The sequence below is a fragment of the Candoia aspera genome, chromosome 2, assembly GCF_035149785.1.
Source record: "Candoia aspera isolate rCanAsp1 chromosome 2, rCanAsp1.hap2, whole genome shotgun sequence".
Classification (NCBI taxonomy): domain Eukaryota; kingdom Metazoa; phylum Chordata; class Lepidosauria; order Squamata; family Boidae; genus Candoia; species Candoia aspera.
The window spans coordinates 97,130,934-97,147,147 of record NC_086154.1 but is presented as its reverse complement, the minus strand read 5'-3'; the positions used below and the strand labels follow the sequence as shown (position 1 = coordinate 97,147,147).

At 41.9% G+C, this 16,214-nt stretch overlaps 1 protein-coding gene across 3 annotated transcripts in view; it reads left to right on the top strand.

Annotated features, from left to right (window-relative positions):
• Positions 1–4,204: 4,204 nt before the first annotated feature.
• Positions 4,205–16,214, top strand: part of NACC1 (nucleus accumbens associated 1) — a 33,607-nt gene continuing 21,597 nt past the window's right edge. Inside the window, exon 1 of one of the 3 annotated variants that reach the window (XM_063292491.1) lies at positions 4,205–4,378. The gene's annotated coding sequence lies outside the window, so the exon portion shown is untranslated. The remainder of the gene's footprint in view (positions 4,379–16,214) is intronic. The other 2 variants (XM_063292490.1, XM_063292492.1) reach the window with 2 other exon arrangements.

Genomic DNA, 16,214 nt, shown 5'->3' with positions numbered 1-16,214 from the left:
AAAAGGAGAGACTGGTTTCAACGAATTCAGAAACCACAGAATGACCTTGTTATGAGACAACCAGCTGACCTAGTTGTAACTAAGGGCTAATTAGCATAGTAAAACACACACCCCTAAGGTGGGGATTTTAGAAAACATAGAATGTGCTAAGGGATATTATTACTTACCGGGTCATATATCTATACTGGAAAACTTGTAAGGTCAGTAGAGCCAAAGGAAAGGCATCTTACAACCCTGTAGGAGTTGAGGGAAAGACATCCTACGGTGGGTGGTTGGGGTAGACAAGATAGATAGGGGTACTCCCCTGGGCTGGCCACCCAGATTCTGTTAAGAGCCATGAGGCGTCTTAGGAAGGGAGGGAGGACAAGTAAAATAGACAAAAACACCTCCCTTGGATGTATCTTGGCACATTTCAATGATTTGGGAGGGGGAGACCCAGTCACAAAGGCTCAATTTTCTGGTGTCAAGAAGTGTGGCCATTACCCTTTAGAAGATGGGGTGCATTGGCCACCAGCGGGAAGTTTGGATTTTAATACAATTTTGCAGTTGCAACTGTTTTGTAGGAGAGCAGGAAAATGGGATGAGCACATGGGGGCGGGGGGATTTGTTCATGTTTTTGAGTAGAAAAACTGATTGGGTAAAAGATTATAAATGTCCAGTCCCCTCTAAACTTACTGTATGGTAAGCAAAAGGAAGGTTGTATTGGAAGCCCTAGAGGATGATGAAGGAATTTTACCCCCTCCATATAATCCTTCTCTAAATCAACAGAGGACCTGTCAAATGAGGGCCCCAGCAAGTACTGAAATGGAGGATAAGATTGACAGGAAAAATACTTACCCCCAGTCACCATCGGGAATGGGGACCATTAAGGATCACCTTCGATCTGCCTCCTGTGAGGCACAAACATTTTCCCCTATTTTGGGAACAAAAGGAAAAGTGATACAATGTCCCTTGAGAATGACCCCAATTCCAAATGGTACAGGGGAAATGGTGACCACATTACTTTATGCTCCTTTTACCACCTCAAATTTAATGAATTGGAAAAACAGCATTCCTTGTTACTGTGATGACACGGGAAAGATGGCTCACACTTTCTAAGGTATTTTTAGGACTCATAATCCTATGTGGGCTGACATTCAGACCATGCTGGATGTATTTTTGACTACAGAGGAGAGGCAAATAGTGGAAGGTTCAGTGCAGAAAATAGTCGCTGGGACTCAAAAACCATGTCCCAAGGAGGACCCTAAATGGGATCCTTCAGATGATGAGAATATGGGACAATTGTGAATGTATCAGGAAGTAGTGGTGGAGGGATTAAAGAAGTAAATCCTGAAACAATAGAATTTGAGTGAGATTCAGGACATCTGTCAAGAGAAGACAGAATCCACTTCTGCTTTTTTGGAGAGAATATACTTGAGTTATTTATTAAAAAATAATAGAGGTGGGATGTAAATAAATAAATACAAAGCCCTTAGAATGTATACAGTAGCAGAACCGAATTGGAGAACTTGATATTCATTGGGCAAAGTGCTCCAGGTATAAGATCTAATAGATTCCAATAGATCTACCACAGCACGAGGTACTTGCACTTGCAACAGTTGACCATAGGTTAGCTTTTCAGCCTGTTGTACCAGCAGGGCAGTAGCTGCTGCTACTTGTAGGCAGGCCAGCCATCCCTTCGCCCCTTGATCCAGTTGCTCAGAGAAGTAGGCAACAGGTCTTCTCCAGGATCCCAGAAATTGGGTCAAAACTCCCACAGCCAAGCCTCTAACTTCATGCATGTGCACATAAAAGCGTTCTTCCAAGTTCGGTAGTCCCAGTGCAGGGGCTTCCATCAAAAGCTGCTTTATAAGAAAAGCCTGACCACACTCCTTGGTCAGTTTGAACACATCTCTGTTTTCCCTTTCATGGCCTCATACAGGGGTCTCGCAATCAACCCAAAATTGGGTATCCAAATTCTGCAAAATTCTGCCACTCCTAAAAACCCTCTCAATCGTCTGGCCACCCTTTTCCCCCAAGTTGAGCAGAATGAACCTCATAACTGCCTTAACCAGGGCATTGGAACTGGCCATGGACAAGAGAGTTAATGTCTACACAAATTGTAAGTTTGCCTTTGGATTTTTATACACACATGGAACATTGTGAAAAGAGCGAGGTCTCTTGAATTCAAAAGGAACAGAAATTAAGTATGGGTTGGAAATCAGTTGCCTATTAGGGGCAGCGTTGAAACCAAAGGAGGTTTCTGTTATGCACGTTAAAGCTCACTCATCAGAAGACACTGATGTGGGGAGAGGAAACAGGAGAGCAGATATCACTGCTAAACAAGCTGCTAGGCTGCCGCCAGTAAAACTGACAGCCCTCGTACCCCTAGAGGGGCTCCCTGATGACCCACCTTATACTACCGAAGAAGCCAGGGCTAAAGCCTTAGGTGCAGTATTAGACCCTTTAGGGTGGTATAGCACTAGCACAGGGAAACTAGTTTTACCCAAAGTAATGTTGAGATAAGTCCTGAATAATACCCATCAATCTAGTTGTATGGGGTCAAATGCTTTAGGGGGTTATGTGTCTAGAATATTTATTTGTCCTGGAATCTATTCAGAAGCAAGGCATATGAGAAGTGCATGCTATGTCAGAAAAAACAACCCGAAAACTGGTCAGATTCAACCTCAGGGGAACCTCCAAAGCGGGGTGACCCCGGGACATTTCTGGGAAATAGATTTTACTGAGCTCCCCAGGAAAGGAGGATTTAGGTATCTGCTAGTAATGGTCAACTCTTTCTCAGGATGGGTGGAAGCTTTCCCCTGCAGAACCAATCAGGCGAAGGAAGTCTTGAAGTGGATCTTAAACGAAATCATTCCTAGATTTGGGATTCCACAAGGTGGTATCAGGTCTGATAAAAGGCTACATTTCATAGCAAAGATTGTTCAGGGAGTAGCCACTCCCCTGGGAATAACTTGGAAGTTGCACTCAGCCTGAAAGTTCAGGAAGGGCTGATAAAACTAACAGCCTCCTGAAGAGACAGCCAGCGAAGCTAGGACAGGAGGCAGGATTAACATGGCTGCAGGCCCTCCCACTGGTGTTGCTATGCCTCTGGATAACTCCCAGGAAAAGGCTAGAGGTCAGCCCATTTGAAGTTTTATATCGACAATCCTACCCTGGAACCCTGAGTGGAGAAGTAGAAGACTTGCATGCTGTGGGAGAGGAGTCTGTCCGTCAGTATTTGAAACAGATATCTGCTGCCTTGTCTTCTTTATCTGTTTACTTACAGTTAAACCAGCCCATGGGACTTGACCAGCCTGTTCATCCTTTTGAACCAGGAGATCGGGTGCATCATACTAGACTGAAGAGAGCTGATCCACCACTAGAGCAGTTTGATCCAGATTTCATCAACGGACCCCAATGGAGCATCGAACCTTCGGATCCCCTAAATGACTTAATGTTGTTCAAGAAAACCCATAGACCTCCTATGTATGCAACTTATCACATAAGTGCTTCTGAAGGAGGCCCTCAATGAGTGGTGATGCATCAGATGAAATCTATGATCCATATGACACATCAAAGGGGGGAACTGAGGTTCCAGGTAGTCATAAGAAAATTACTGTTTAATGCTTGCCTACTAGTAGACAATATTAGATGATTGTGGTTAAGTTGGGGATTTTAGAAAACACAGAACATGCTAAGGGATATTATGGGTTTGTATGTAGTATGTAACGTTACTGCACAAATGCTAAAAGAATCAGCCAGTAAAGAGATTTTGCTGTCTTTATTTCCTTGCTAGAAAATGTATAAAAGAGAAGTCAGGTGTGTTGTTCGGGGCTTTTGAACAACCTCTCTTGTTGCTGTGCACAGAAATAAAAGAGAACAAAGGACCTTCCCGCCTCGGTGTGGTTTATTGGGTGACAACTCGCGCCGAGTCACGGGCCTCTTGGCCAACAGCCTTTCCTTAAATATTCTGATATTCCGTAATTGCAGATCTTCAGATTAGACTTTTTTCCTCCTGGGCGCTCTCATATCCCCCCTCCCTCCAGCATGGAAACTTGTTTCCAAGTCTGAAAACAAAATCGGGCTGGCCTGGCTGGTGAGTTCAAAACCAAATATTCTTCTGTTTCCAGAGAAAGAAGGTGCTGATCGAGGAAGCAGAGAGAGCGAGCGAGTCAGCAGCTGGTTCGGAGCTCCGCTAGCCAGGCCTTCGGGAGCAGAGAGCTGGAGGCTCGGCTTGGCGGCGCGCTGCGCTCCCCTGGCTCGATCGAGTGCGCTGCTCTCCGCTGAGCTTGCCTAGGCTGACAATGAATGGCTGCTGCTAGTGCTGCTCGGAGGGCGAGGGGAGTAGAGCCCCTCCATTGAGCGAGATCTTCCCTCCCCCCTTCTCTTTGCACAGGTGAGAGCTCCGGTGCCCCCTTTCCGAAAGATCCCGTCGCTCCGCGTCCCCGCGGCTGCAGCCCACCCGATCTTGTCCCCGTCCTCCAAACGTAGGGACCCTCCCCCATTATTCTGGGTCTTTAAACTTTTTCCCTCCCCCCGAAACAGTCCCCCAAACTGCCCGGTCCTCCGCCGAAGGAGGGGAGAACCGTATCCTGGCGATAACAGCTGCTCCCGGCGCCCATTTTCCTGCGCGGGAGAGGCCACCTTTCGCTGCTCCCTCGCCCTCCTTTCTCTCCCCCGCCCCGAGATGGCCAGCACCCCTTCCTTCTGCCTCTGCTGCTCCCGCCGGAGTGCCACCCGGAGGGATGTGATGCGGCGCCGGGAGCAGGCCGGCTGGCCGGAGGTCTGCGCCGCTGCTGCCCGGGCTAGGCCGCCCGGCAGTCTCAACCTCCCCTCTCTAAAAGAGGGGGGAAATTTCGCTCGCCCCAGCCCCCGTCCTCCGCCCTCACGCGGAGCCAATAACGTGGCGGAGCCTATTCCCTTTCCCCGCGGCTGATTCCGCCGGCCTGGACGGTGCGGGCTTCACCTCCGAGTAGGCCTGTCCGAAATTCCCAGAGTTTCCCTACAGGGGCTTTGTCCTCCTTCCTGCTCGTTCCCCCGGCACCCGGCGGCTGAGGGAGTGTGAGAGCGAGCGCAAAGAAAACTTTCAGTGGAGCCCCTTGGCTTTTCTAGAGGAAGGCCTGGCCGGGAGGTTGGCTTGGAAACCCGGAATTCGAGAGCTGGTGCCGGGGGGGATGCTTTGGCCCTCGCTGGGGAGGGGCGCGGAAATAAACCAGTTGGAGAGGCTCGGCTCCCTTCTCCAGCTGCCAACGGGAAGGGCTCGCTTCGCTTCCCTTCAGCAGGAGCTTTCGGTGTTAAAATCCGCATTAGGAGAAAATAAAGTGGGGGGGGGGGCTTGACGCGCAAGAGAAGCAGGACTTCGGAAGTTTTACTAGGGGCAGGAAGTTGGGGTAAACCTAAGACGGATGTGGTTCTGAAAAGATCAGAGCGGTGGCACTACGCGGTTGGCGTGGTTTTTCGGGGAAAAAAAAAGTTCGCCGGGATTCAAGAGATTTACTCTTAAACAAGCGGGCTTGAAGTTGAAGGCTTGATTTGCAGCTTCCTACAGTATTTTGCAGCGGCGACTGGGGGAGATTAAAAACCGCAATTTAGGGTTATTTTGGCAGGAGATGGGATGAAGGCTGTTTGGCTTACAGTTTCATGTGCGGTGATAAGAACAGAAAATAACATCATTAATTTAAGTTGAGGATGGTTCTTTTTTTTTCTGGAGATGGGGCAGTAAGCGTCCGATGAACAAATAACATTAAACAATTTCCTGCTGAGTTGATCATCACATTTATGCACTTTATCCTTTTCTTGCTGAATTCCAGTGTGCACTATTTGTCAAGTTTATTGTCATATGATACAGTTATTGCCTTGTAATTTAGGATACCATAGCAAAGAATCCTAGGATTACTTTTTGCATGAAAGGAAGGTCTGTGAAAATAACATGTTGCAATTTGGATTTTGCAGTAAGAAAATCAGACATTGTCAGAATTCTTCCTTCAGTTTTCTCATTGTGTCTCTAGAAATTAGTCTGTACTTCAACTACACTAAATGTGCTACATAAATTGGGGTGATATTGAAAACTGAGTCAGTTAGTGCGCAGAAAGATGGTCAAGCTCTGCTCCAAAGAGTTTCTTATCAGGCGCTTGTCATTACATAGTAGAGCCAGCAATGTTTTTTATCTTGTGACGCCAGAGCCCAAACTTAGTTCTGTTGAAAATGAATTTGGGCTAAACTGATAATGGAATGCATGAATAATAAATCCTATTAAGATGTGGAATTTGGAAGCAAGCATGTGCAGGATTGCAATGCTAATCCCATGTACTCAGATGCTAGTATTTCTGTAGAGGGTTGCTTTGTAGAGTGTGACAGTCCAGGTCATTTTCTGCTGTGTTAGAAGAATACACTTCGTATATTTGAACCCTTTGCATTGTTTACTCATAGAAATAAATATATTGAATTATAGGCCTAAAAGTAGTTCACCATGCTAAAAAAGAAAATTGAAGTGTGGTAGCCTAATCGTTATTCCCTTTCTCCTTTGGCCTAGGGTCATGTTCACCTATGATGGTGGTTCTGCTTTAGGCAGGTAAAGATCTGTTAAATGGTTTGGTAGAACTGAACCACATGAAAACTTACTCCTCATTTTAGTATGCGGTCCTTTGAGAAGATAGGAAAAGTTTGAAGGGTGTGGAATTAGTGGGGAAGAATTATTTATTTAACTTAAAAAATGTAATGTGACAGAAAAGATTTTTAAAAAGCATTTTCAGTTATGCTCATTTTTACCCCCCTAAACCCCATGTCTCTAGAACCTTGTGTCTTGTGGAGGCATCCACTTCAGAACTAAAATATTGAGAGACTGCTGGATTCTTCACTGAGTTATTATAAACCTAAGTCCCTTGGAAGCAGTTTTGGCAACTTTAGAAATACAGGGGCTGTTCAGCTACAGGGGGCACATTTTGCATCCTGTAGCTCAGAAAAGCTGCCCTCTTCTCCTTGTTGCTTTCCTCCATCACATTGTTTATTTTCACATTTTGTTTTATTTAGGACTGCAGCTTTAAAATAATAGTCTCTATCCTGCCTCCTGTTTATGTTTTAAAAACATGTACAATTTCCTCCAATGTATTTATTTCATTTATTCATGATTAACCCAGGTTGAAGCAAATTCCAGTACCACTCCATCTGCCCTTATTCCTTAGCTATTTACGTAGATTGTGGGAGTTTATGCAGTCTGTTTTGGCTTGTTAAGAAGCAGTCGATCAAGGTTTGATTAGTATCTAATTTCATTCACTAGGTCAGTAAAGCTTCAGTCTTCAACTTTAATCAGCATCCATAGTGAGTCTGATACTTAAGTCATGGCTTACTGTCTTTGTCATTAATTGACATAGAGAATGTGGAAATAAGCTTGATGATAAAATTTACTAAAGGACATTGTAGCTGAATATAGCATTCAATACTGTAAACTCATCTTAATATCACAAAACTGAAACAGATGTGGGGTTGGGTCTTTCATATGAGGAGAAAGCAAAACTATTGATAACCATTGTAACGTATAAGGAGTAACTAAATCCTAATTAAATATATGAGTAATGTATACACATCATGAACAGATGAGGGAACTCTTTATTCTTTTACATTGCAAAGAATGGTTAACTGATTTAAATTGACACCTTTTCTCACACTGTTCACTGTGCATTTGATACTGCTTGCCACTGGGAAAGGGATGACCAGCACTATATAAATAACTTAAAAGATTCAAGCAGTTTTATAAATGACAGAACTATCACCATATTGGATAAGATGATTAGGATTGATGATTAGGATATTTTGCTAAAAGTATTTCTAATCCTAAAATTGCTAGAAGCTGCAAGAATGGAACAGGAAATAGTTTCTTATTAACAAGTTAAGCAAAATTATTTTATATAGTAGATTTGTACTCTGATAGAAGGTCAGCCATACATATCCTGAGACAAAGAGAGAGGAGGAATGTCAAAACCTAATGTGAAAAAGAGCAGTGTTTTTACTTCTCTGGTCATAATAGGCAAAGAATTTCAAGGAAATCAATGCATTAGAATTCTGTGTGGGTGAATGAGTGTGCTACAAGAGGAAGACTTCCTTCATGGGCAGCAAGGAAACATAGTGAGCTGCTGGAGTAGGAGTGTATTTGATAGAATTTTTAGCATTAGCTAGTACCCTATATTTTTATATTCCACAGACAAGAGCCTCTGCTTATCAGTTCTCAGTTCATTCAGTTCTTATTGTCTTAGTAAGAGCCTAAGGTGAATCATGGGACAGGATTGTCTCTGCTGTATGAATAAGGTGAGAGAAAAGTTGGTAGTAATTAACATTTCTGACAGCTAGGAGAGGCCTATAAATACCTTTGCTCCCTCTCTTCCTTTTCCATGTACTGTTTGGCCCAAAACTAAAAGAAAAGAAAAGCAATAGTAACATTTTAGAAATAATGCCCTGTGAAAGATTAATATCTGTGGATTATTATGATCCAGAAATTCAGAAGGAAAGTGGCAACAAGAATATGTGTATGGAGAAAGACATGCATATAGTTTTGTTTTTCTCCCTTTTAAGTTATCTCAAGAAACTGCTAGTAGTTGCAGTGTAAATGCTCCAAATTAACAAATAGTAGTATCAAGGTCTGCTAGTTGATTATCTTTTCTGATCCTATGCTTATCCAACTGATTTGTTTGATTCTTCTCTTCATCCCAATATAAAAGGAAGTGAGAAAGGCACACTAATTAATTCAATTCCTACTGACTGCCAGGAAGAAATAGAAGTAGAAAATGTTTTAGTTTGTAAAACAGTGGGTCATTGTATTGTCTTCATATAAAAGGGAGGTATCATTTCGCTGCTGGGATAGGCTTGAGTTGTACAGTTTCCCAGTCTTGGGTGGAGACAATGTTATGAGGATGAAGCTAGAGCTTTCATATTACAAAATTAACCACTAATCCACCTTGTTCTTCTGGACAACATCTATACTCTGGTTAATGTTGGTTACAAGGAAACGAAAGACTTTAAATTATAGCTTTTGAATCTTGGAAGAAGCAGAGATTCTCTCTTCCTTCTGGGCTTTGCTAAGGTTGCTGTCACCTTAGTATCAGAGCACAACAAACAACTTTTCAACTTTACACTATCGAAGCTGATTGCATAAGAGAGAAAATCCAGATTTCAGGAAATGTATAATCCTCAGTTAAACATGCTGAAAGAATCTCAAGAACCTTTGACAATTTAGGACAGAAGATAATATTTTTTCAAACAAAAATCTAATCAACATGTAAAGGTCTCTTCTTGTGATTAAAATCAATCAGTTTTGTTACTTCTTTGCATGTTTACTCAGAAGTAGGCTCCACTGAATTACATTATATTCCCGTTGTTAGATTAGACAACAAATGGTCGCCAACTTTTTGTAGCAACAGAAACCAAGCTTTTCCATGGCATGAGTGGGAGATGGGGATTACATTCAGCTTGGTTTGGTACAATACTCTGTGGGATTGGGGTCTTTGATTTTGCATTCCCCACTCAAGCTTATCATTACTGAAAGGACTACTCTGTCTGAAAAAGGCACAATTCATAGTCCATTTAGGGCAAGTCCTTTCTGAGACACAACTAGCCAGGCTTGCTACTCAAGCCATCCAGATGTATATGGATGCAGTCAGCCTGATCAGGCTTTTTATTCCTTGTAAAGCAGGTGGTATTTCTCTGAAAGGCTCGTAACTATAATCCTTGTGATGGGCATGGATGCAAAGAAGTAGAGAATTTGTGTTACCTGAAATTATTTTGCTCTGGGTTGTTAGAGTTTATGCTGTCAAATGGCCACAATGTTTTGTAATGTTTTTGTAATGTTACAAAGTGGCTAAGAAATGCTAAGACTTAGGCAACTACCTTGGTCTTTGCAACATTAATTTTAAGATCTGTACTCCCCATTGCATGGCCTGGGAGAACAAAACGAAGCAGGACATAGGCTGATAGAATTTTGCCAAGACAACTCACTCTGCATAGCAAACACTGTCTTCCGACAACCTAAGAGACAGCTTTATACATGGACTTCACCAGATGGACAACACCGAAATCAGATTGACTACATCCTTTGCAGCCAAAGGTGGCGGACATCTATACAGTCGGTAAAAACAAGACCTGGAGCTGACTGTAGTTCGGATCACGAACTTCTTCTTGCACAATTTAGGATCAGACTAAAGAGATTAGGGAAGACCCACAGGTCAGCTAGATATGAGCTCACTAATATTCCTAAGGAATATGCAGCGGAGGTGAAGAATCGATTTAAGGGACTGGACTTAGTAGATAGGGTCCCGGAAGAACTCTGGACAGAAGTTTGCAACATTGTTCAGGAGGCGGCAACAAAATACATCCCAAAGAAAGAGAAAAGCAAGAAGGCAAAATGGCTGTCTGCTGAGACACTAGAAGTAGCCCAAGAAAGAAGGAAAGCAAAAGGCAACAGCGATAGGGGGAGATATGCCCAATTAAATGCAAAATTCCAGAGGTTAGCCAGAAGAGATAAGGAATTATTTTTAAACAAGCAATGTGCGGAAGTGGAAGAAGACAATAGAATAGGAAGGACAAGAGACCTCTTCCAGAAAATTAGAAACATTGGAGGTAAATTCCAGGCAAAAATGGGTATGATCAAAAACAAAGATGGCAAGGACCTAACAGAAGAAGAAGAGATCAAGAAAAGGTGGCAAGAATATACAGAAGACCTGTATAGGAAGGATAACAATATCAGGGATAGCTTTGACGGTGTGGTCAGTGAGCTAGAGCCAGACATCCTGAAAAGTGAGGTTGAATGGGCCTTAAGAAGCATCGCTAATAACAAGGCAGCAGGAGACGACGGCATCCCAGCTGAACTGTTCAAAATCTTGCAAGATGATGCTGCCAAGGTAATGCATGCTATATGCCAGCAAATTTGGAAAACACAAGAATGGCCATCAGACTGGAAAACATCAACTTATATCCCCATACCAAAAAAGGGAAACACTAAAGAATGTTCAAACTATCGAACAGTGGCACTCATTTCACATGTCAGTAAGGTAATGCTCAAGATCCTGCAAGGTAGACTTCAGCAATTCATGGAGTGAGAATTGCCAAATGTACAAGCTGGGTTTAGAAAAGGCAGAGGAACTAGGGACCAAATTGCCAATATCCGCTGGATAATGGAAAAAGCCAGGGAGTGTCAGAAAAACACCTATTTCTGTTTTATTGACTATTCTAAAGCCTTTGACTGTGTGGACCATAACAAATTGTGGCAAGTTCTTAGTGGTATGGGGATACCAAGTCATCTTGTCTGCCTCCTGAGGAATCTGTATAACGACCAAGTAGCAACAGTAAGAACAGACCACGGAACAACAGACCGGTTTAAGATTGGGAAAGGAGTACGGCAGGGGTGTATACTCTCACCCTACCTATTCAACTTGTATGCAGAACCCATCATGCGATGTGCTGGGCTTGAGGAATCCAAGGCTGGAGTTAAAATTGCTGGAGGAAACATTAACAATCTCAGATATGCAGATGATACCACTTTGATGGCTGAAAGCGAAGAGGAACTGAGGAGCCTTATGATGAAGGTGAAAGAAGAAAGTGCAAAAGCTGGCTTGCAGCTAAACCTCAAAAAAACCAAGATTATGGCAACCAGCTTGATCGATAACTGGCAAATAGAGGGAGAAAATGTAGAAGCAGTGAAAGACTTCGTATTTCTAGGTGCGAAGATTACTGCAGATGCTGACTGCAGTCAGGAAATCAGAAGATGCTTAATCCTTGGGAGAAAATCAATGACAAATCTCGATAAAATAGTTAAGAGCAGAGATATCACACTGATAACAAAGGTCTGCATAGTTAAAGCAATGGTGTTCCCATAGTAACATATGGCTGCGAGAGCTGGAGCGTAAGGAAGGCTGAGAGAAGGAAGATAGATGCTTTTGAACTGTGGTGTTGGAGGAAAATTCTGAGAGTGCCTTGGACTGCAAGAAGATCAAACCAGTCCATCCTCCAGGAAATCAAGCCAGACTGCTCACTTGAGGGAATGATATTAAAGGGAAAACTGAAATACTTTGGCCACATAATGAGAAGACAGGACACCCTCGAGAAGATGCTGATGCTAGGGAGAGTAGAAGGCAAAAGGAAGAGGGGCCGACCCAGGGCAAGATGGATGGATGATATTCTAGAGGTGATGGACTCATCCCTGGGGGAGCTGGGGGTGTTGACGACTGACAGGAAGCTCTAACGTGGACTGGTCCATGAAGTCACGAAGGGTCGGAAGCGACTAAACGAATAAACAACAAACTCCCCATTGCATAATACAATCTATCTAACATTTGCTAGAAATCATTTAGGTTCTCAGCCAACAATGCTATATCATCTCCATAAAAAAATGCATATATATTTGTATTCATGTGCCTGTCCAATATACCTCATATGTCATTCCTTATATATTTATCTATAAATACATTAATTAACCAAACATGCCTTTGTCTTACTTCTTGCCTAATGCTGAATCATTCCAAAAGCATTCTCTTTATTTCCATGCATCTTTGCTTCCACTATGTACCGCTCTTACTACACTTGGTAACTGGTCTTATATTTGTGCAAAATATTCCATATTGTTTTTATCATATGCTTCCTATAAATCAGCAATAATACAATACATCTCACATTCATACCTTTCTCAGTGACCTGAAGAGCTGACATTCTACTCAGCATAATGCCATACTACTTTCCAAATGTCACCTATTGTCACCTCTCATATCCTTTCAGTCAGAATTCTGCCAAACGCTTCCCCAGGCACACTCAAAAATGTATTTATTTATTTATTTGCTTACTTACTTGCTTACTTACTTATCAAATTTGTCGCCGCCCATCTCCCACCAGAGGGACTCCTATAATCCCCGTATAGTTTTTGCATTCATTCTTGCTACCTTTCCTTATGTTTAGGGGAACAATAATGGCATTCTTTAATGCCATCTTTAAATATCTGTTAAACAGGTTGCACAGCCATACCCTAGGCAAATCACATTTTAACCATTTCTCCAGTGACGCCATTTGTACTGTAGCCTTATTATTCAATGTTTTCTCAGTATTTATGACTTCCTTTTCATCATTTTTCTCAAACACATTTTAGCATTCATTTCAATTCCTTATATTATCATTTTAATTTCTATACAAACTCCTGAAATATTCCTTTCAGCATTCTCATACTTCCATTTCATCCAAAATTATTTTGTTGCTTTTATTTTTAATTTAACTCAGTGTGTTGGAGGCTCCTTGTTTAGCACTTGTCACCCACTTCTGGAACAATTATTTCCATCAAAATCTTTTATTTCCTTGCCTCTTTTAATCTCAACTGTTCCTTGATCTCTTTTATTACATTTTTTTTATGCCTTCAAGTCAGTATTGACTCCTAGAGACAGCCTGAACAAGTCCCTGCAATTTTCTTGGCAAGATTTCAGAAGTGGTTTGCCATTGCGACTGGCTCAAAGTCACTCAGATGGCTTCATCCCTAAGGCAGGACTAGAACTTACAGTCTCCAGGTTTCTAGTCTGGTGCCTTAACCGCTACACCAAACTGGCTCTCAATTACATCTCTGCAGCTGTCATTTTCATTATATATTCATTATACAATATCTTTCCTCATTTTTAGCAGCAATTGTTCTTTTATATGCATTTTTCTCATCCATACCGTATTTAATTTTTATCATTCTACCAAGCATCCTTCTTCATATTTCCCATTAGTGTAACTCCATGTATACTCTGTAACATACAGACATTCTTTTCACCCTGTTCTAATCAGCTTCCATGTCTTGTCTTACATTCATTTTCATTAATTCTGTTGGGAGATTAAGCTATATTCTAACATTTTTTCATCCAAGACTTCTTCCTACAGTTACTCTACTTTCACTATTATTTCTTCCATGTTCGTTGTTTTCAAATTACACTACTGAAAACTGGTGTCTCTTACATTCAGAACCTATCTTCATCCTTTTACCATTCAATAATTATCTCAATCTTTCATAAGCAGTCAAATCATATTTTAGATATATTTTTCCTTTCCATTTCTCTTAATTCCATACACAATGTATTTTGCCATGCCATGCCATGTTCTTAACTATTTGCTCCTCTTAAATTACAAGCTGCAATCTTCTATATGCTGTGGTCATTAGTAGATGTTTCTATCAGTATTGACCTCCAGCATCTACCTGATCAGCTGAGGCTTCCACATAACATTCTTTAGTAATGTACAACATGTATAAATTAGTTTACCAGCCTTAGAACCTCATGCCACATGCAACATTTTCTAACAACAAAGTCAGCAGCAGTCAATTTTGGTCCGGTGTGCCAGAAGCACAACCAAAGTCCAGTTTTATCCTGGCATATGATTCAGTGCAAGGTGGGATCTCTGATCTAAAGATTGCCTTGCAAGCCAACATGCTATTGCCCCAAAACCACTGTTAGTTGGCATATGCAGCATATTGATATAAACACAGGATGCATCAGTGAACTGATAAAGAAATCCCATCCCCCCTCCAATCCTCTCTGAAATCAATTCAAGCCTGTCACTCTCCCCCCCAATTTCCTGTAATGAGTAGTGTTACAGATATTCTTCCTTCATTTTCTGATTTGTGTCATTAACTGAATTTAGACCTGGTGGGTACCCCTATTCTGAACAGCAGGATTGATACTATGCATATTATGAACCAATGCTGCAGCTAAGGTGTTCCATGTTGGGCATGTTACTACAAAGTTCACTTGATGATCTTGATCACTTGCTAAATGTCAGTTAACCTCTCAGCAGGTTGCTTGGATAAAACAGCAGAAGAAAGTGTGCTTGCATAGACAAAACTGGGAGGGAGGGAGGAAGGAAACATGGAAACAGAATTCTGTACATGCACAGAGGACAGCTGCTCTGTGCAAATGCAGAAAAGACCAATCTAATATTTAAAATTTCTGTAGGTCTTTGGCGGAGAGATTATGGGAAGGACATAATCTAGATAATTCTTCCTTTGTGCGGTCTTAAATTTTGTTAGCTGTTTTGAATATTCTCCAGAGAACACTGGTGCATGAATCAAATAAATAAATACAGTTTCCAGACTACTCCCTATTCTTAGCTATTTCTGTTGTATTACTTTGTGCCTCCGCTCCCCTGACGGGGCAGGTTTTTCCTGTCATTAGGAGTTATTTCAGTGGCTTTTGGGCTAATGAAATGTAGAGCTAAAGCCTGCAAAGTTTGAGGGTAGCACCCTTGCAGACCAGCTTGATACCTGAGCCTGCTAGACATGGAAGACCCGCTCATATTGGAATAAGAACAGACATAGGGGATGAGCTACAGGAATCTTCTCTGGAAGACAGTCTGTATGCTGCTGTATTTTGGTTTGGTTTTGCTCAAATGCATAAATCATCCTTGGCTCACTGGTTTTGTTACACCTCCCTTTCTGAAGAATGGTGGTATCAGATGTCTGAGCCAGGTGGCTGGCATGAGGTATACAAAAGAGCAAAGGCTTTCTGCATGACAATAGAACAAAGGAAGGGAGGGAAAAGTTTTCTTATACTGAGAGGCTATTCTGGGGTTACTTGTAATTGGGACTACTTGACAGCTGTTCGTCAAGCACTGGTAGAAGAATTCTGACCCTTCAGTTGAAGCGGAAGCAATGAAATGTACAGTTTTCCTGGTATTATTGATGGCGATATTTGTCATGCTGACTGGGCTTAATATTGTTAAGCCATGGATTGTTTTAATCATGGCTTGTTGAATAAGTCATAGTGATTGAGTTTATGTCTCTCAGTAGACTATGCACCTTGGTTTACAAACCACAATGGCAGGTTCCCAGTCACTAAAAATAAAGTTGCATGATGTTCACATAACATATTAAACTGTAAACAGTACCTAAGAAACCATATTAGTTTGTTCACACATTCCAAGCCAAAGCAAATCACATTATGGCTTACTATCATGGCATGATTCAGACAAAATGTGATTTGTTTGGTTTTGATTGCAGTCTGTAATCCTTGTTTAGAGCAATATAGGCCATCATTCAGCCAGTGTGCATAAGGAGACAAAGACATGAGATAACCTGGTATTCCACAGTACTGAAGCTAAGCTAGTCTGGAGCTAATCTAGGTAGCGTAACTGAAAGCTCCCTTATAGAAGCTAGGGAAAGAAAACCATTTGTAGTCTAACTAGAAATAATAGATTAAATCAAGGAAGGGACAGGGCCTTCTTGTGGTATAATAGAGTAA